Here is a 20,137-nt window from a genome sequence, read left to right as displayed (position 1 = left end):
TCCATGGGGCGCTGGTGGTCGGAGCCGGCGCTGACGCTGGCCTTGGCTTGGGCCCTGGCCAGCGCTGAGGGTGAGCCGGGCGCCGCGGGGAAGGTGGTCGGGTGGGCCGCTTGGGAAGCGGGGAGAGGAGGGGAATGCCTGTTGCTGAGCACGCCGTCGGGGAGAGAGAACAGCTCCTGTAGGGAATAATGGAGGGTGGATCTGGGACTGTGGCCTTGGCGTTTGAGACAGAGGGACCAGATTTTCACAACCTTGCTCCTGGCTCCACCCCCAAAGTCTCCTGGCTCCACCCCCAAAGTCCCCAGATATTTCTTGCATTGGACTTGGCAACCCTAAGTTCTGGCCATCACGTTTAAAGGGACGGCACACCTTTTCAATGCCTTCCTTAGGAATTAATGAAGGATAGGGGCACCTTCTTTTGGGGCTTATAGAATTGGACCCCCTGGTCCAATCTTTTTGAAACTTGGGGGGTATTTTGGGGAGAGGCACTAGATGCTATACTGACAATTTGGTGTTTCTACCTCAAAAAACAGCTCCCCCAGATACCCACGGATCAATTCTCCATGATTTTCTATGGGAATAAATCTCCATAGGGAATAATAGAGTTCTCAGCAGACATTTCCCTCCCCTCCCCCCGCTTTCTGATGACCCTGAAGCGGGGGGAGGGTCTCCAAACTGGGGGATCCCCTGCCCCCACCTGGGGATTGGCAACCCTACTTGAATAATTACTCATCATTGTGCTGAGGACCTTCTCAGAGGTAGCTTCCTGGCACAAGAGGACCTGGAATTGGCACCATCATCTTTATTCTTTTTAAGAAGGCCCTTTGGGACTCATTTAGGAGGACAACAAATATGTGTGGTCTTTCTCACTAGTCTTTTTATATCAGCAATTGCCCAGGACTGATCTCATACTGCTTTATAGTCTGTATGGTTTTCATTCTGGGATTTAAGAGCTCCATCAGGTACAGACAATTTTATGGAAGGTGTCCAAAGAAGTAGACCAAGCTTCATTCCAGCCTAGCTATACCCTCAAGTTTGTTCTTAACACAGGGTTGAACCAATAATGTGATTGCCTTCCTCTGCAAAGTCTTCCTTGGCGGTTTCGCATCCAAGTACCGACCTTGCTTAGAATCATAGAATAGAATCATAGAATTTGAAGGGACTTCCAGGATAATCTAGTCCAATTTGATTTCAACTGTCTGGTTTTGGTCTGATCTTCTGGTGCCATAGAAAACAATTCCGCATCATCCTCTATATAACAGCCCTTCAAGTATTTGAAGATGGTTATCATATCATCTCTCAGTCATCTCCTCTCCAGGCTAAACATTCCCAAATCCTTCAGCCTTTCCTCGTAAGACTTGGTCTCCAGACCCCTAACCATCTTCATTGCCGTCCTCTGGACGCATTCCAGCTTGGCCATGTCCTTCTTAAATTGTGGTGCCCAAAGCCGAACACAATACTCTAGGCGAGGTCTAACCAGAGCACAGTAAAATGATACCATCACTTCATGTCCATCCAAGTATCAGCCCTACCAACTCTGCAGAGGAAGATAATGGCAGACCATCTCTGCTGAATCACTTGCCTTAAAAGCCCCTTGCTATTGCCTTGGTGGTCAGCTGGTGGGTTTCCTAAAAATGTCTGGTTGGATATTGTTCAAATCATGATGGTCTTATGTTCCTTGCAGCTACGAAAGGTACAGGAACCTTCCATATCTGTAGCTGTAGACATTAACTGGAGGGTTTTTTTTTTGTATTTTGGTATTTTATGTCTCTCTGTTTATGTCTGTACATTTAGAAGGCTTGGTGACCTCTGGTGATGGACTCCTTCTGGGGACCTGGAGGATATTCAGGGAGGGGGCTGAATAAAGCCTGCCCCTGTCCTCCCAGTTTATGAGATAATCTGTGGTAAAAGCGGCAAAAGGGCAGAAGTATGGTGGTAGAGTGGGTGCCCTGTTATGTGGAAAGTCTCTGGACTTATCTTTGAGCTGGTCTTCCATGCCTGTGGGGCATCCATTTGATAGCAGACCGTATGCTTCTTGCAGAAAAGTTCTGATCTGAACCAGGAAATGGAGAACAGCACAATGGTGACAGAGTTCATTTTGATAGGGCTCTCTGATCTCCCAGCTGTCCACTTCTCCCTGTTTGCTGCCGTTTTGCTCATTTACTTGATCACCCTTGTGGGAAATGGTACCATCCTCCTTGCCATAGGAGTTGACCCACACTTGCACAATCCCATGTATTTCTTCCTCACCAACCTTTCCTTGCTGGACATTTTCTATCCCACAGCCACAGTGCCTAAGATGCTGGAGAACATCTTGTCTGAGAATAATGTCATTTCCTTTGTCGACTGCATTCTGCAACTCTACATCTTAATTGCACTGGTAGTAACTGAGGTCCTTCTCTTGGCTGTCATGGGATACAATTGCTACATGGCCATTTGCAACCCCTTGTGATACACAATCATTATTAGCAAGACACTCTGTCTACAGATGGTTACTGGCACTTGGATCGCTGGGTTCCTCAACTCCTTGATCCATACTAAGCTGACCTTCATCCTACCTTATTGCAATTCCAACAGAGTCAATCAATATTATTGTGACATCCCGCCTGTTGTTGCTCTCTCTTGTACTTTGACCTACACGACTGAGATGGTTGTTCTTGTGGTTGGGGGCATTTTTGGAGTGGGGGCTTTCCTGGTCACGTTGGTCTCCTACGTCTACATCATCTCCACCATCTTTAGGATTCGCTCTGCTGAGGGGAAGCACAAAGCCTTCTCAACCTGCGCCTCTCACCTCATGGTGGTGAATCTCTTCTATGGGACTGCCATCTTTACTTACATACGTCCTTCTTCCAGCCACCATCCGGCCAGGATAGGTTGGTGAGCATGCTGTATGGGGTAATTATCCCATGTTGAACCCCTTGATCTACAGCCTTAGGAACAAAGAAGTGAAGGAGGCCTTGAAAAGGAAACCAGTTCATCTGTGGCACTCATGTTGTTAGAGGGAAAGACTGGCTTTGGCAGAGTTAAACGTCCTTTGCCATGGACAAGTACTTACTAATATATTGTATCAAGGGCAGCACAACACAGAAGGCATAGCAGTAATCCAATCTAGATGTCCAGAGCTTTTTTGGTAGCTTCATATTCAGATGCAATCAGCCTGTAAATCCCATTACCACGAGACCTCATCCTGTACGCCCTGTTGCTGGACCTCCAGAGGGACTAGTTGGGCAGTATGTGAAACAGGATGCTGCACTAGATGGAGCACTGGTCTGATCCAGCAGAACTCTTTTGTTGCCATCACCTGAAGCTTTAAATGTAAAATGTCCTTATGTGTGGAGCAGTCTCTCATTGGTTGTGGGTCATAGCTGGGGGGATATGATTCCCTGGAAGGCACTTCTGTACTTTAATTTCCTTTTGTCGCAGGGGCAAGTGAATGCATTTTGATTCCTCCTATCATTTGGGTTGAACCAAACACATGCTTTTGTGCTTCCTTTGCATTTCTGTTATTTTATGAAAGCCTTCTATTGTTGTGTGTTATATTTTAAAATCGTTTTATTGCCTGTCTTGGAGAATAAGTCAATGCAGAAATATAAAAAATAAAATAAAACTGCAACTTTTTGCAAAGCCTAAAGTGCTTAAGCCCTCAGCCCTCTCTGCAGACTGAAATGAAGCCTAGAGAGATGCTGGTATTCTTGCTTACACAAGCTGCTGGTAAGCTCCCATGCTTGTATTTTTCTGTAAAACCTTGTAAAGAACCATGTATCATAGCAGTTATAAAAAAATATGAGGATATATCCTTGCTTTACAAAACCACTGTGACAGAAAGGTCAGAATGTGAATCATGGGTGACACTGTGGGTAAGAGACCCCTAATTTCAGTTATATACAGACATTGTAATCACCCATTTGGTTGCCAGGGTGCCTGGAGATTCAACTCACACACATCTGCTATGAAACGTGGGTTTTATCTACCATTTTATAAGAGACTTATGTGAATACTAACAGCCTCAACATTACAACAGCACTCTATATCTCTGGAAGAGTGCTAGCCAGAAGTACAGATGGGTTTCCAGCCACTCCATACGTGCATCATCTCGGCCGTTGCAGTGGAAGAAGTTTCGGCACCAGGAACTGTCCGAGCAAGCGGTTTCCAGGCTTGACCATGAAAGTCATGTTGGTAGGCTAACACCATCAGCAACCATCTTCCTGCAGTGCCAGACTCCATGACAGTGAAGCGAGATGCTCACCTAGTCATCAGCTGTTACTTTTTCATAAGGCAATCAAGCTTATCTTAAGCATAGACCCTGCCAGACTGCTTAAGCTTTTGTCCAACGGAACCCAAGACAATAGATGGTGCCAGTATAGAAGTAAAGAAGAGGAAGAACATCTTCACCTAGAGCCAAACTTCTTTGTATAGATCGGGTGACACCTTAGGTAGCAATCTGGCCCCCTATTGTCACCTTTAGATAAGTTTGATAGCTTGTTAATCACTTCCACCCCAATACCCTCACCCATTCCCTGCCCTAATGGTCACCCTGGAGCCTCCCCTTTTCCCCATGGTTACCTGGAGACCCAATCAGGTAACCAGGGCCAGGTCTGCTCATTGGCCAGGTATGGACATCCAATCAGGTACCCCAAATAAATTGGCCATTGGCCACCGCACAAGTCCAGCCCTTATGGTCATTGCGGAGCCTCCCCTTTCTCTGAGGTCATGTACCAGCTGACCACCTGTCATCCGCCCCTGCACCTCCTACCCCCTAAGGGCTCAAGGTAGTCCTTATAACCTCTGACCCAACTCCCCACACGTGTGCATCTGACAGTACTACATACCCCACTGTTAGATACGCCCCCAGTACCTGATCAGTTGAGGGTCCATCCCCCATCTCCTTTTTGTCACCATTGGAGCCTTCCTTGAAGACTATGATAGGTAATTATTACCCTGTTTGTCAATCCTTGCGTTTACACCTGTCTATTTCTATCTTATTTTTATTAGGACTGTGTATGTGCGTTGTGTGACTTTATACTCTTGTATGTTTGTCTTTATTTAATAATAAACCTTTTTCTATTATATTATATTGTCTCATAATTGGCTAACTTCCAAAGCAGACACCTTTTGTATACATAGGTTTTTGATCTCGCTAAATGGCAGATTGCCCTCCACTCTAAATTCCTCAAAATCCTATTTTTAGGGCAGTTTGCTTAACAACACATTCTTAAATGTATGATGAAACGCTAGATAAGAAAGGTGGGGCAGGAGGGGTGTAGTTTGTTAACGACCATAGAGTAATGACAAACTGAACTTAAACCATTGCTTAGCTGTGACACTCATTCTTTGGCTTGTACCAGTCATTCTGTATCAGGACTCTGAAACATGTCTACCTAGAACATAATATAGCAATTCTTGTGGAACTTTCATATAAAAGATAATGCGTAATAATGCACCCAGGTGGTATGCCAGATGGTATGCACCCAAGAGTGCACAAAGAACTTTCTGGAGAGATTGCAGAGCCTTTTCCCATCATCTTCCAGACCTCTTGGAGAATGGGAGATGTGTCACAAGACTGGAGGAGGGCAGATAATTATCTCAGTTTTCAAAAAAGGGAGGTGAGATGACCCAAGAAACTACAGGCTAGTCAGTCTGATCTGTGTCCCAGGGAAGACACTGGGGCAGATTTTAGTGAGATCAGTCTGCATGCTCCTAAAGACAACTTGGTGTGACCCGGGAAGTCAGCATAGCTTTGTCCCCAACAGATCCTGCCAGACCAACCGCATTTCCTTCTTTGATCGAGTGATGAGCTTACTGGATGGAAGGAATGCTGTTGATATTGTTTACCTGGATTTCAGTCAAGCTTTTAACAGGTTCCCCATGATGTTCCGATGCATAAACTTGAGGACTGGACTGGACTCTAGGATACTTAGGTGGATAGGGAAGTGGTTGGAAAACCATTTGATGGAACTCTCTGTCTGGGACAGTGATGCTCTGTATTCTTGGTGCTTGGGGGGGGGGCAACATTGGTAGGGCTTCTAGTGTCCGGGCCCCACTGATGGACCTCCTGATGGCACCTGGGTTTTTTGGCCACAGTGTGACACAGAGTGTTGGACTGGATGGGCCATTGGCCTGATCCAACATGGCTTCTCTTATGTCCTTAGCCACACTCGAAGAGTAGTTGTCAGTTACATCTCATTTGAATGGAGGAAGGTGTCCTGTGGGGTGCTACAGGTCTCGCTCTGGGGCAAGTATTCAAAAATATTTTTATCAGTGATCTGGATGAGGGTGTGGAGAGGCTACTCAGTAAATCTGCAGATGACTATACATTGGAAGGAGCAGTGAACACACCAGAAGTTAGAGCTATAATTTAATGAGCTCTGAACACACTGGAAAAGTGGGTGGACCTGAACAAGGTAAAATTTAACAAGAATAACTGCCAAGTTCTACATCTGGGTAACAAAAGATGTGGAACATGTGTACTGGGCAGGGGATATACTTTTGGGGAGCAGTCTGTGTGAACACGATCTTGGGGTATAGGTGGACCGAATATTAAATATGAGCAGCCAGTGTGATGCAGCAACAAAAAAAAAGCTAATGCAGTCTGGGGGTGTAGCAACAGAAGCATAACATCCAAATCGTAAGATGTCATAGTCCAGTTGTACACTGCATTGGTCAGGCCGTACCTAATGTGCTGGACACAGTTCTGGAGGCTGCACTTCAAAAAGGATATGGACGGAATGGAGCGCATGCAGAGGAGAGCAACAAGGAAGATCAGGGGCCCGGAGACCAAGCCCTATGGAGAAAGGCTGAGGGACTTGGGAATGTTGAGTCTGGAAAGGAAGGGTTTGAGGGGGGACATGATTTTTCTCTTGAAAAGGACTTTCTCTGAAAGTCTGTCACTTAGAGGAGGGCAGGGAGCTGTTCCTGTTGGCAGCAGAGGAGGGGACCTGCAAGAATGGGTTTAAATTAAGGGTGGGACGGTACCGGCTGGATATCTGGAGATATTTTTTAACAGTAAGAGTTGCTCAACAGCTACTAAAGGAGGTGATGAGCTTCCCCCACTTGGCAGTCTTAGGGTGGCCATAATATCTGCAGGCCAGCCAGGGACACCTTGAGGGGGGAATGAATGTGTGTGTGCGCGCAAAGTGACGGCATGCCACCGCCGGAAACAGGAAGTGACATCACTTCCTGTGACATCGTTTTTCCTGCGCCACCTGCCAGAAGCAGGAAGTGGCATCACTTCCTGTGACATCATTTCCTCCAAATGCTACTGCCGGAAACAGGAAGTAAAATGAGTACCCAGCTTGCTGGGGGGAAAGTGTAGATGACCGGGGAAGGCAATGACAAACCACCACCTAAAAAGGTCTGCCGTGAAAACGTGAAAGCAGCGTCACCCCAGGATCAAAAACGACTGGTGCTTGCACAGGGGACCTTTCCTTTCCATTGGTAATAACGGCTAGGAGCACCTTCATTGGAGGCTCATAGAATAAGACCCCCTGGTCCAATCTTTTTGAAACTTGAAGGGTGTTTTGAGGAGAGACACCAGATGGTATGCTGAAAATATGGTGCCTCTATCTCAAAAAACAGCCCCCCAGAGCCCCAGACACCCGAGAATTCTCCATTATACCCTATGGGAATCAGTCTCCATAGGGAATCATGGAGAGCCCAGCAGACATTTCCCTCTTCCCCTCTGCTTTCTGATGTCCCTGAAGTGGGGAGAGGGCCTCCAAACTGGGGGATCCCTTGCCCCCAACCTGGGGATTGGCAACCCTATCCCCTCAGGCTGCTTTCACGGCCAGCAGCTGGCCAATCTCGACTCTTGTCCGGCTTTCCTCCCTGCCGCGCTCCCCCCACAGGCGCTCCTCTGATCCTGGGGAAAGAGCAAAAGCAGCCCTCCCTCCCAGCAGAGAGACCTGCTTTGCAATCCATAGGGTGCTCCCAGATTCGCATTTCGGGGAGCGGGGGTGGAACACCGTTTAGGGGTGCTCCCATCCTCCTCCAGCTGCCGGACTTCTGCCAGGTCCCCGCCCCAGAGAGCTTCCAAACACGCAAGCTGAAGGAAGCGGAGTCCGCAAAGATCGCCAGATGCAGTGTAATGGATAAGCTGTGTGTGTGTACTGTGCCGTCAACTGATGGCAACCCCGGCAAGGGACTTTCAAGGAAAGTGAAAAGCAGAGGTGGTTTGCCATTGTCTTCCTCAGCAGCCTTCCTGGAAGTCTCCCATCCAAAGACTTAACTAAGACTGACAAGATCTAGCTATACCATGCCACCTTCCCTTCCAACGGATGAGTCATATGCCAGTTTCATTTTTCTTCTCCCAAAGTGGAAAACAGTACACCCAGTGTCCAAAGGGGATATAAAGAATTCCTTAAAGGTCCCATATCCCAGCAGAATGTTTGTTCAACTGTGTGTGTGCATGTGTGTAAAGTGCAGTCAAGTTGCAGATGACTTATGGCGAAACCAGCAAGAGCTTTCAAGGCAAGTGAGAAACAGAGGTGGTTTGCTATTACCTTTCTCTGCACAGTTGTCCTTGGTGGTCTTCCAAATGCCAATCCTGCTTAGCCAAAACCTAAAAAGACATTTCTACCTACTGGCAGAAGAGCTCAACCTGAAGCCTCATTTTAAGAAACAAAATTTAGAAGATTTTGATACTCAGACCACTTCAATTTAGTTAAAAGTTTATTCTTCTATTTAAAAATAGACACATTGTCAACTATGCCATAAACTGACTGTATTTTCTCACAACGTGCTTGCTTAACTATTCTTGGAATCACACCATAGACCCTTTAAGTTAATAATTTCAAAAATGCTGCTGACATGCAATCTGATGCAAAGAAGGGCCTTGCTTGCTCTCTCAAAAAAGAAAGAAAACTGAATAAAGTTGCACAGTCTTCTCTTGGTTAACCACAACTCTGGGAGCAAGAATTAAGATACTGCAGCACATACACTGGTTAGAATGAGCAACAGATTTCCACTGTAGGATTATTATTCACTATAATAATAATGCACAATCCTTTAAATGTGATCACATGGTCTCTATGCATGCACGGGGCAAGTGCAGAATCAAGACAGTGAAACTTGATCATAATATTTAAGAGAATACTGGCACATTCAGAGTTTCTGTAGTAATTCATTCTGCCCGCATTCTATTACATCCTATGAATGCAACAACTCCTAGTCATTGATCCCAGTACTAATATTATTGGTCATTTCAAGAACGTTATTTGTGGGCAGTGTAAAACTTTTACTCACTTTATCTTCCACCCTCAAATAACTATTACAAAAACAACCTAGATTCTCCTTTCCTAAAACTAAGAAGTATTTCCTGATGCCACCCTGCCACCCCAGATCTCAGGACTCTCACATGCCTCTATTAAAAGATGCTCAGAAGTACTTTCCACAACTTCCAATGGCAAACAGAAAAGGATTTCACACACACACACAAAAAGACTGCCTTTAAAACACTATAACTCTTTTTTGGGTTTTGCTGTAAGTTCTATGGAACTAGACCCTCTTTTTTGTAAGCTCTTGGAGGATTGGCTACATCGGGGGTGAGGCCTAATATGCAAAGGAGCTCAGACTAGAATTCCACCTCTGAATAATACCTATCCTGATAGACCAAAGGTCAGTATAAGACAGCTAGAAAGCAGTATAAGCAGCTAGAAAGCGGCTTTGGCTTGGCATGCAGAAGGTCCCAGGTTCAACCCTGGCATCTCTAGTTAAAAGGATCATGTCATGTGAAGACCTCCACTTGAAACCCTGGAGAGCCAATGCTAGCTTGAGCAGACAATACCCATCTCTCTAGACAAAAGGTCAGTCTATAGCAGACTGGAAGGGTCTGTGGCTAAGTGGCAGAGCACCTGCTTAGAATCAAAGAATCACAGAGTTGGAAGGGACCTCCAGGGATCCCTACAAACAAAAAAAAAGAATGAAAGAAAGAAGAGAGAGAAGGAGGGGAAAAAAAGACAACAGGGGGTTGGTCTTTTCCACAACAAGCATCTTGTTGGAGAGGAGACAGATATTATTTCTCTTTTTTAAAAAAATATACACCACCACCATAACAACATCCAGAGAGCCAACAAGCAACCTTTACATCAAGCAGCCTAAGCACCCTGTGATAGACAATTTTACATGGCAAAGTGGGAGAGGAAACCCCAGTTTTAAAAAGCAAGCTGGCCTAAGGATAGGGTTGCCAAGTCCAAATCAAGAAATATCTGGGGACTTTGGGGGTGGAGCCAGGAGACTTTGGGGGTGAAGCCAGCCAGGAGACATTGGGGCGGAGCCAGGAACAAGGGTGTGACAAGCATAATTGAACTCCAAGAGAGTTCTGGCCATCACATTTAAAGGGACAGCACACCTTTTTAAAAGGTCTTCCTTTCATAGGAAATGAAGATGTTTCCCTCTCTCCGCCCCCCCCCCCCTCTTTCTGGCTAGTCGGCTCTGAAGAGGGGATTGGCCTCCCTACTCACGAGTTGCTGCTACAGGAGGTGCAAAAGCACATGGTCCTGGGGCTTCCCCTCCTCCCCGTTCCTGGCTAGTTGCCTCTGAAGGGGGGATTGGCCTTCCTACTCACGAGTTGCCGCTACAGGAGGTGCAAAAGCACATGGTCCTGGGGCTTCCCCTCCTCCCCGTTCCTGGCTAGTTGCCTCTGAAGGGGGGATTGGCCTCCCCCTACTCACGAGTTGCTGCTACAGGAGGTGCAAAAGCACATGGTCCTGGGGCTTCCCCTCCTCCCCGTTCCTGGCTAGTTGCCTCTGAAGGGGGGATTGGCCTCCCTTAGGGTTGCCAAGTCCAATTCAAGAAATATCTGGGGACTTTGGGGGTGGAGCCAGGAGACTTTGGGGGTGGAGCCAGGAGACTTTGGGGCGGAGCCAGGAACAAGAGTGTGACAAGCATAATTGAACTCCAAGAGAGTTCTGGCCATCACATTTAAAGGGACAGCACACCTTTTTAAATGTCTTCCTTCCATAGGAAATAATGAAGGATAAGGGCACCTTCTTTTGGGGCTCATAGAATTGGACCCCCTGGTCCAATCGTTTTGAAATTTGGGGGATACTTTGGGGAGAGGCACTAGATACTATATTGAAAATTTGGTGCCTCTACCTCAAAAAACAGCTCCCCCAGAGCCCCCGCAACCTCCAGATCAATTCCCCATTATACCCTATGAGAAGACGTTTCCCTCTCCACCCCCCTCCCCCCCGCCCTCCCCTTTCTGGGAAATCTGATGCAGCAGACAGAACTCACTCACCTCCGGAGGTGCAAAGGCACATGGTCCTTTGGGGGCGTGGCTGGGCTCCCCTCCCTTCACCGGCCAGCTGACTGGGGGCGGGAAGCAGCCTGAGAAAACGGAAGAGCTCTGGCTGCTGCGATCGGGGCTGGGTGCGAAGGGCTGCCGTTCTCCTCCTCCCCTCCCCCCCCGCTTTCCCTTTTATGGCCAGCGGGGGGAGGAGGCTCCAAATCGGGAGTCTCCAGGCCTACCGGGGGATTTGGGACCCCTAGCCTCCCTACACACGAGTTGCTGCTACAGGAGGTGCAAAAGCACATGGTCCTGGGGCTTCCCCTCCTCCCCGTTCCTGGCTAGTTGCCTCTGAAGGGGGGATTGGCCTCCCCCTACTCACGAGTTGCTGCCACAGGAGGTGCAAAAGCACATGGTCCTGGGGCTTTCCCTCCTCCCCGTTCCTAGCTAGTTGGCTCTGAAGGGGGGAATTGGCCTCCCTACTCACGAGTTGCTGCTACAGGAGGTGCAAAAGCACATGGTCCTGGGGCTTCCCCTCCTCCCCGTTCCTGGCTAGTTGCCTCTGAAGGGGGGATTGGCCTTCCTACTCACGAGTTGCTGCTACAGGAGGTGCAAAAGCACATGGTCCTGGGGCTTCCCCTCCTCCCCGTTCCTGGCTAGTTGCCTCTGAAGGGGAGATTGGCCTCCCCCTACTCACGAGTTGCTGCTACAGGAGGTGCAAAAGCACATGGTCCTGGGGCTTCCCCTCCTCCCCGTTCCTGGCTACTTGCCTCTGAAGGGGGGATTGGCCTCCCTACACACGAGTTGCTGCTACAGGAGGTGCAAAAGCACATGGTCCTGGGGCTTCCCCTCCTCCCCGTTCCTGGCTAGTTGCCTCTGAAGGGGGGATTGGCCTCCCCCTACTCACGAGTTGCTGCCACAGGAGGTGCAAAAGCACATGGTCCTGGGGCTTCCCCTCCTCCCCGTTCCTAGCTAGTTGGCTCTGAAGGGGGGAATTGGCCTCCCTACTCACGAGTTGCTGCTACAGGAGGTGCAAAAGCACATGGTCCTGGGGCTTCCCCTCCTCCCCGTTCCTGGCTAGTTGCCTCTGAAGGGGGGATTGGCCTTCCTACTCACGAGTTGCTGCTACAGGAGGTGCAAAAGCACATGGTCCTGGGGCTTCCCCTCCTCCCCGTTCCTGGCTAGTTGCCTCTGAAGGGGAGATTGGCCTCCCCCTACTCACGAGTTGCTGCTACAGGAGGTGCAAAAGCACATGGTCCTGGGGCTTCCCCTCCTCCCCGTTCCTGGCTACTTGCCTCTGAAGGGGGGATTGGCCTCCCTACACACGAGTTGCTGCTACAGGAGGTGCAAAAGCACATGGTCCTGGGGCTTCCCCTCCTCCCCGTTCCTGGCTAGTTGCCTCTGAAGGGGGGATTGGCCTCCCCCTACTCACGAGTTGCTGCCACAGGAGGTGCAAAAGCACATGGTCCTGGGGCTTCCCCTCCTCCCCGTTCCTGGCTAGTTGCCTCTGAAGGGGGGATTGGCCTCCCTACTCACGAGTTGCTGCTACAGGAGGTGCAAAAGCACATGGTCCTGGGGCTTCCCCTCCTCCCTGTTCCTGGCTAGTTGCCTCTGAAGGGGGGATTGGCCTCCCTACTCACGAGTTGCTGCCACAGGAGGTGCAAAAGCACATGGTCCTGGGGCTTCCCCTCCTCCCAGTTCCTGGCTAGTTGGCTCTGAAGGGGGGATTGGCCTCCCTACTCACGAGTTGCTGCCACAGGAGGTGCAAAAGTACATGGTCCTGGGGCTTCCCCTCCTCCTCGTTCCTGGCTAGTTGCCTCTGAAGGGGGGATTGGCCTCCCTACTCACGAGTTGCTGCCACAGGAGGTGCAAAAGCACATGGTCCTGGGGCTTCCCCTCCTCCCCGTTCCTGGCTAGTTGCCTCTGAAGGGGGGATTGGCCTCCCTACTCACGAGTTGCTGCCACAGGAGGTGCAAAAGTACATGGTCCTGGGGCTTCCCCTCCTCCTCGTTCCTGGCTAGTTGCCTCTGAAGGGGGGATTGGCCTCCCTACTCACGAGTTGCTGCTACAGGAGGTGCAAAAGCACATGGTCCTGGGGCTTCCCCTCCTCCCCGTTCCTGGCTAGTTGCCTCTGAAGGGGGGATTGGCCTCCCTACTCACGAGTTGCTGCCACAGGAGGTGCAAAAGCACATGGTCCTGGGGCTTCCCCTCCTCCCCCAAACACCCCAGTTTTCCCTCCCCCTCCCCTCCCCATCGTACCTTCTTCTCTCTCCTCTCTTCTTTCTCTGGTTAACAGCAGTCGGGCGGGAAGCCTGGAGGCGGAGCCTCCAGGGCAGGCAGCAGGGCCCAATCTGGTGAGAGCCCTGGTGCCTGGCATGCCCCCCCTCGCCTTCCAGGTGCCCCTGTGATTGGCTGGGGGAGGCAGGCTACCTTGTAATTGGCTTCATCATTAAAAAAATAATGGAGAAAAAATGACGGACAGGGGCACTGGCCAATCCGGGACTCTGAATGAGTCAATCGGGACGTGGGATTCAGGAGGCGGGGGCGGGACTTTCCCAGGAGGGCGGGACGTTCTGGCCACCCTACTTCAGGCAGTGACTGGATGATCACTTGTCAGGGATGCTGTAGACCAGGGGTATCAAACACGTGGCCCATGGGCTGAATCAGGCCCCTAGAGGGCTCTGATCAGACCCCCAAGCAACTGGCTGTCTCTTGCTTCCTTCTGCATAACCGCTTGCTTTGCAAGGCTACAAAGCCACAGAACAAAACCTCTGTTTTCTCCATTGGCTGAGGCTCTTCCTTTGGGAAGGAAGGAGGGAAGGTGGAGCTTGTTCTTCCATGCTCTCTCAATCACAAAGCAGAGCCACTGAGCCAAGCCTCTCTTCCTTCTATTGGCTGATATTCCCCCCATCCCTTGGGGAAGGAAGGAAAGAGCCACAGCTTTTTCCCATGTGAGAAATACAAAGAAAGCACCTTTAAGACCTTTATAAAGTTTATATCTCTGCTACCTAATCTTAAATAGGTACACATATGGCCTGGCCTGATATGGCCCGGCCCAACCCAACATGGCCCGGCCCGACAAGGTCTCATTTGTGTCAGATTTGGCCCTCATAACAAATGAGTTTGATACCCCTGCTCTAGGCTGATCCTGCATTGAGCAGGGGGTTGGACTAGAAGGCCTGTATGGCCCCTCCCGACTGTGATTCTAGGATTCTATAACCCTGATAGTAGGAAGTGCTGTTAAGCTGCAGCTTACTTATGGTAGCTCTGTAAGGTTTTCAAGGCAAGAGACATTCAGAGGTGGTTTGCCATTGCCTGCCTCTGCATCGCTTCCTTGGTGGTCTCCCATCCCAGTACTAACTAAGACTGACCTGCTTAGCTTCTGAGATCTGATGAGATGGATCTATCCTGAGTTATCCAAGGCAGGGCTGCAGATGTTTATTTTCCTGCTGCATCTATATTCAAAGGCAAGACATGACAAACAAGGGAGAACCATGTATGCTTCTCTGAGCTGTTTGAAGGACCGTACTCCCAATACCTTTTTGCCACAATCCCTATCCAAGGTTTTTGTATGTGGTTATTCCTACACGAGTCTCAAAGTACTCAAAAGACCCTGTCGCTAAGGCTCAAGGGTTTGAGTGACTTCAGGTTCTCCCACTGGAAATTTTAGTGAAAGGTGGACGTGACTGTTTAGTATAGAATCTTTGAGAAGATTAGGAAGCCTGTAGGGAATTGTGTGTTTATATGGAAGAGAGAGTAAGAGAGAGTCTGCATCTTTGGATACTGTGCATGCACTCTGCTATATCAGAGTTTTGCAACTGGTCTGGCTTCTCCATACAGGAAAAAGCCAGCTGTGAATGATTGCTATAGTCTCTCTCTCTCTCGGCTTGGCTTCGCGAACGAAGATTTAAGAAGGGTGCAATAGTCCACGTTTGCTGCAGGCTCGCTGGTGGCTGACAAGACCGATGTGGGACAGGCAGGTCCGGCCACAGCGGCTGCAGGGAAAAGTCTGATTTAGGGTTGGTCCTGTAGCAGTGTGATTCTTCCTCAATCTCCTTTTGTCCTCAAGACCAGCTATGCGTGCGTTCTCAAAGGAAGAGACAGCCTGGTGGATGGTGTGCCTCCATGCTTTGCGATCTGAGGCTAGGTCAGACCACTGGTGATGGTTGATGTGACAGGTGCTAAGGGATTTCTTCAAGGAGTCCTTGTACCTCTTCTTTGGTGCCCCTCTATTTCGATGGCCGGTGGAGAGTTCGCCATACAGGGCAATCTTGGGAAGGCGGTGGTTTTCCATCCTAGAAATATGCCCTGCCCAGCGCAGCTGCGTCTTCAACAGCAGTGCCTCGATGCTGGTAACCTCCGCCCTCTTGAGGACTTCAGTGTTGGTCACAAAGTCACTCCAGTGGATGTTGAGGATGGTGCGAAGGCAGCGCTGATGAAAGCGCTCAAGGAGTCGCAGGTGATGACGGTATAAAACCCACGATTCGGAGCCATAGATGAGGGTTGTCATCACAACCACTTTGTAAACATTGATCTTTGTGCCTTTTTTCAGATGCTTGTTGCTCCACACTCTTTTGTGCAGTCGGCCAAATGCACGGTTTGCCTTTGCCAGTCTGTTGTCAATCTCCTTGTCGATCTTGGCATCTGAGGAGATGATGCACCCCAGGTAGCTGAACTGCTGGACTGTCTTCAGAACTGATTCACCCACAGTGATGCAGGGAGGGTGATAATCTTCCTGGGGTGCAGGCTGGTGGAGAACTTCTGTCTTCTTCAGACTAACTTCTAGGCCGAATAGCTTGGCAGCCTCTGCAAAGCAGGACGTCATATGCTGCAGAGCTGATACCGAGTGGGAGACGAGTGCAGCATCATCAGCAAACAGTAGCTCTCGGATGAGTTTTTCCATTGTCTTGGAGTGTGCCTTTAGTCGCCTCAGGTTGAACAGGCTGCCATCGGTGCGATAGCGGATGTAGACACCATCGTCCTCATCTAGATCTACTGCGGCTCTTTGAAGCATCATGCTAAAGAAGATCGTAAAGAGAGTTGGCGCGAGAACGCAGCCTTGCTTTACACCTGTGCCTATTGGGAAGGGCTCCGAGAGGTCATTGCAGTGTCTGACTTGGCCTCACTGGTCTTCGTGTAGCTGGATGATCATGCTGAGGAACCTTGGGGGACATCCTAAACGTTCCAAGATTTGCCACAGGCCTTTCCTGCTAACGGTATCGAAAGCTTTGGTAAGGTCGACAAAAGTCACATACAGAGCCTTGTTCTGTTCCCTGCATTTCTCTTGGAGCTGCCTGAGAACAAATACCATGTCGGTGGTGCTCCTGTTAGCTCTGAAGCCGCACTGGCTCTCTGGGAGGAGTTCTTCTGCAATGGTGGGCACCAGTCTGTTCAGGAGTATTCTGGCAAGGATTTTGCCTGCGATGGAGAGCAGGGTTATCCCCCGGTAGTTGGAGCAGTCTGACTTTTCCCCTTTGTTCTTGTATAGGGTGATGATGATTGCATCGCGAAAGTCCTGTGGTAATTTGCCTTGTTCCCAGCAGGTGACAAGTACTTTGTGAAGTGAGCTATGTAGTACTGTGCCCCCATGCTTCCAGATCTCTGGTGGAATTCCATCAACTCCTGCTGCCTTGCCACTTTTCAGTTGCTTGATGGCTTTAACAGTCTCTTCTAGTGTGGGGATCTCATCCAACTCTGTTTTCACCGGTTGAAGTGGGGTGAGGTGGATTGCTGAATCTTGAACTACGCGGTTGGCACTGAAGAGAACCTGAAAATACTCCGACCACCGGTTCAATATGGATGCCTTGTCTGTGAGGAGCACTTGGCCGTCTGCACTATGCAAGGGACTCTGAGCCTGATATGATGGACCATATACTGCCTTCAGGGCTTCGTAGAACCCTCTTAAATCACCAGTGTCTGCACACAGCTGGGTTCTCTCTGCAAGCTTGGTCCACCACTCGTTCTGAATGTCTCGAAGCTTGCGCTGGAGGTTGCTACATGCAGCGCGAAAGGTTGCTTTTTTCCCAGGACAGGAGGGCTGAGCAAGATGTGCTTGGTAGGCAGATCTCTTTTTGGCCAGTAATTCTTGGATCTCTTGATTGTTCTCATCAAACCAGTCCTTGTTCTTCCTTGTGGAGAACCCGAGGACTTCTTCAGAGATCTGCAGGACGGTAGTTTTTAGGTGTTCCCAGAGAGCTTCTGGAGAAGGGTCTGTGGGGCAACTGAGGTCCTCAATTCTTGACTGGAGTTTTGCCTGGAAGGCAGCTTTAACTTCGGCTGACTGGAGGCTGCCAACCTGAAACTTCCTCCGAGGGATACCTCCTCTCCTGGGTGTGGGTTTAAAGTGAAGACGGAGATTGCAGCGTACAAGACGATGATCCGTATGACATTCTGCGCTGGGCATTACTCGGGTGTGTAAGACATCTCGAAGGTCTCTCTGGCGCACCAGAATGTAGTCGATAAGGTGCCAATGCTTGGACCGTGGGTGCATCCAGGTTGTCTTCAGACTGTTCTTCTGCTGGAAGATAGTATTGGTGATGGTGAGCTGGTGCTCCATGCAGAATTCTAGCAGGAGGCGCCCGTTGTCATTGCAGTTGCCAATGCCGTGTTTGCCAAGTACTCCTTTCCAGGCTTCCGAGTCTTTACCTACTCTGGCATTGAAGTCGCCAAGGATGATCACCTTGTCCTCTATAGGGGTCTTCCGTACGAGGTTGCGTAGATCAGCATAGAACTTGTTCTTTTCTGCAGGATCTGCTTGGAGGGTTGGGGCATACACACTGAAGAGTGTTGCATGCTGCTTGTTTTGAAGTGGGAGGCGCATGGACATGATGCGATCTGAGTGACCTGTTGGAAGGTTTTCGAGTTTGGAGGCAATGGAGTTCCTGACCATGAAGCCAACGCCAGAAAGGCGGCTCTCAGCCTTTGACTTACCCGACCAGTAGAGGGTATAGCCAGCACCGTGTTCTTGAAGACTACCTTCCTCGGGGAAACGGACCTCACTGAGAGCTGCTATGTCGATATTCAACCTGAGAAGTTCGTGGGCAACTAGAGCAGAGCGTCGTTCAGGGCGACCACTGCCTACTGTGTCAAGCATGGTTCTGATGTTCCAACACGCAAGCTTTAGTCTTTGCACACTTTGTGAGGCAGGTGCATGCCTTTTCTTTGTTGTTATTTTTCGACCGCAAGTAAGGATGCCCGTTGACCGCGGCTAGCCAACTGGGGTGGGGGAGACGAGCTTTGTTTAGGCCACCTTTTCTAGGCCCCTCTCCGTGTGGAGCAAGCAGTGCTGTCCCTAGATAAGGCTGCTTGGTCATTCAGGGTGCTGCCGAAAGATGCTTTCGTCTCCAGGTTAGCATCAGGCGACCAATATCCTGAACCGCCTACATGCAGGATCGGGACTGCGGCTTCCAGTGGCACCTTCCACCTGCCGTTTCGCCCCTTGCCTATCGCTGCAGGACTTGATGCGTTGTGGGTTGTGTGTGTGGATATGCCCTTCAGGCCTGCGCAGAGGAATTTTTTAGGTGAAGCGCAGTGTGCGCGGTACTGGCTCCACCCTTTCACCTGGGGGTCATCTGCCATGGCCCAGTAAGCCGGGACGCCGGCAGCGAGTCCTCCAGGTGGTAGGTGTTACATTAACGAGCTCTATCTGCCCGGGTTTGATGTTAGAGTTTTCCTTCTCTTAGGCTGACGAGGTTGGTGGGCCCAGCCTGCCCATCCGGTTATACCGCCGGACACTTCGGTCGCACCATGACGTAGCAAACTCTGTGAAAACGGGGGGGACCAGCGAGAAGGTGTTGCTACGGATGCAGTAATGCAGGAGAGGCCATTGCAGTGACCATCTGCCAGGCATAGCCAGACAGTGACCACGCGGCGTTCACTACATCGGGAGAGGAGAGGCTATGTATTGCGCATGCACTTTCCCTGGGGGGGTAGGTTTCCCAGAGGGAGCCCACCCCACCCCCCCTATAGTATAGTACAAATGCTATAGTACAAAGATAGTAAAATATCCAACAATATCCAGCAGGAAGCCTAGGCCCAAGAGTATCTCTAGACTACAGACCTGTTCCTTCAGTGGGAGCATAAGTGCATCACCAACAGGCGACATCTTAAATCCCAGGTTAGATGTTCTGCTGACAAGTAGCACTGCCACCTTGTTGGGATAAAGCTCCAGTTTATTAGCCTGCATCCACTCCAAAACTGCCCCCAGTTCAGGGTTACTACAGCCTCCCTATGATGAGCCAGAACCATGAGATAGAGGTGTATCACCCACATGCTGGTGACAACTCAGCCCAGATCCTTGATTAACCTCAACTATAAGTTTCAAGTAGATGTTGAAGAGTGAAGGGAGCAAGATGGAACCTTGTGGGACCTCACAGGTCAATGACCAAGGAGCTGAGCAACAGCATACTTTGAAACCTGGGGTCTCAGGCAGAGGTCTTTCACATCACCTCCTCACCTGATCCTTTTAACTGGAGGTACTCTGCCCCTCCCCTTCACTCATATGACCCTGCACCTGCTATCTAACGTGATACAAATTGATCATCTAAGTCAACTAGGCAAAGGACATGATAATCACATAATATAAATTAATCATTTAGAGAGTTTGGGGATTTTAGATCCATTGGCTTAAAGATGGCATCATAATTACTTGTGAAAACTTTCTCAGAGGTAGCTTCCTGAGGACCTTCTCAGAGGTAGCTTCCTGGCACAAAAGGACCTGGAATTGGCAACATCATCTTCATTCTTTTTAATAATGCTCTTTGGGATTCATTTAGGAGGAAAACAAATATGTGTGGTCTTCCTTACTATTCTTTTTGTATCAGCGATTGCTGAGGACTGATTTCATACTGATTCTATAGTCTCTGTGGTTTGCATTCTGGGATTCATGACCTCCATCAGGTACAGACAATTTCA

General features: G+C 49.5%; 1 pseudogene; it reads left to right on the top strand.

The window, feature by feature from the left end:
* Positions 1-2,065: 2,065 nt before the first annotated feature.
* Positions 2,066-2,999, top strand: LOC132583298 (olfactory receptor 5V1-like; annotated as a pseudogene).
* Positions 3,000-20,137: the final 17,138 nt, after the last annotated feature.

Source organism: Heteronotia binoei, chromosome 15 (genome assembly GCF_032191835.1).
Source record: "Heteronotia binoei isolate CCM8104 ecotype False Entrance Well chromosome 15, APGP_CSIRO_Hbin_v1, whole genome shotgun sequence".
Taxonomy (NCBI): Eukaryota; Metazoa; Chordata; class Lepidosauria; order Squamata; family Gekkonidae; genus Heteronotia; species Heteronotia binoei.
Note: the sequence above shows the minus strand (reverse complement) of the source record. Positions and strands in the feature narration are given on the sequence as shown.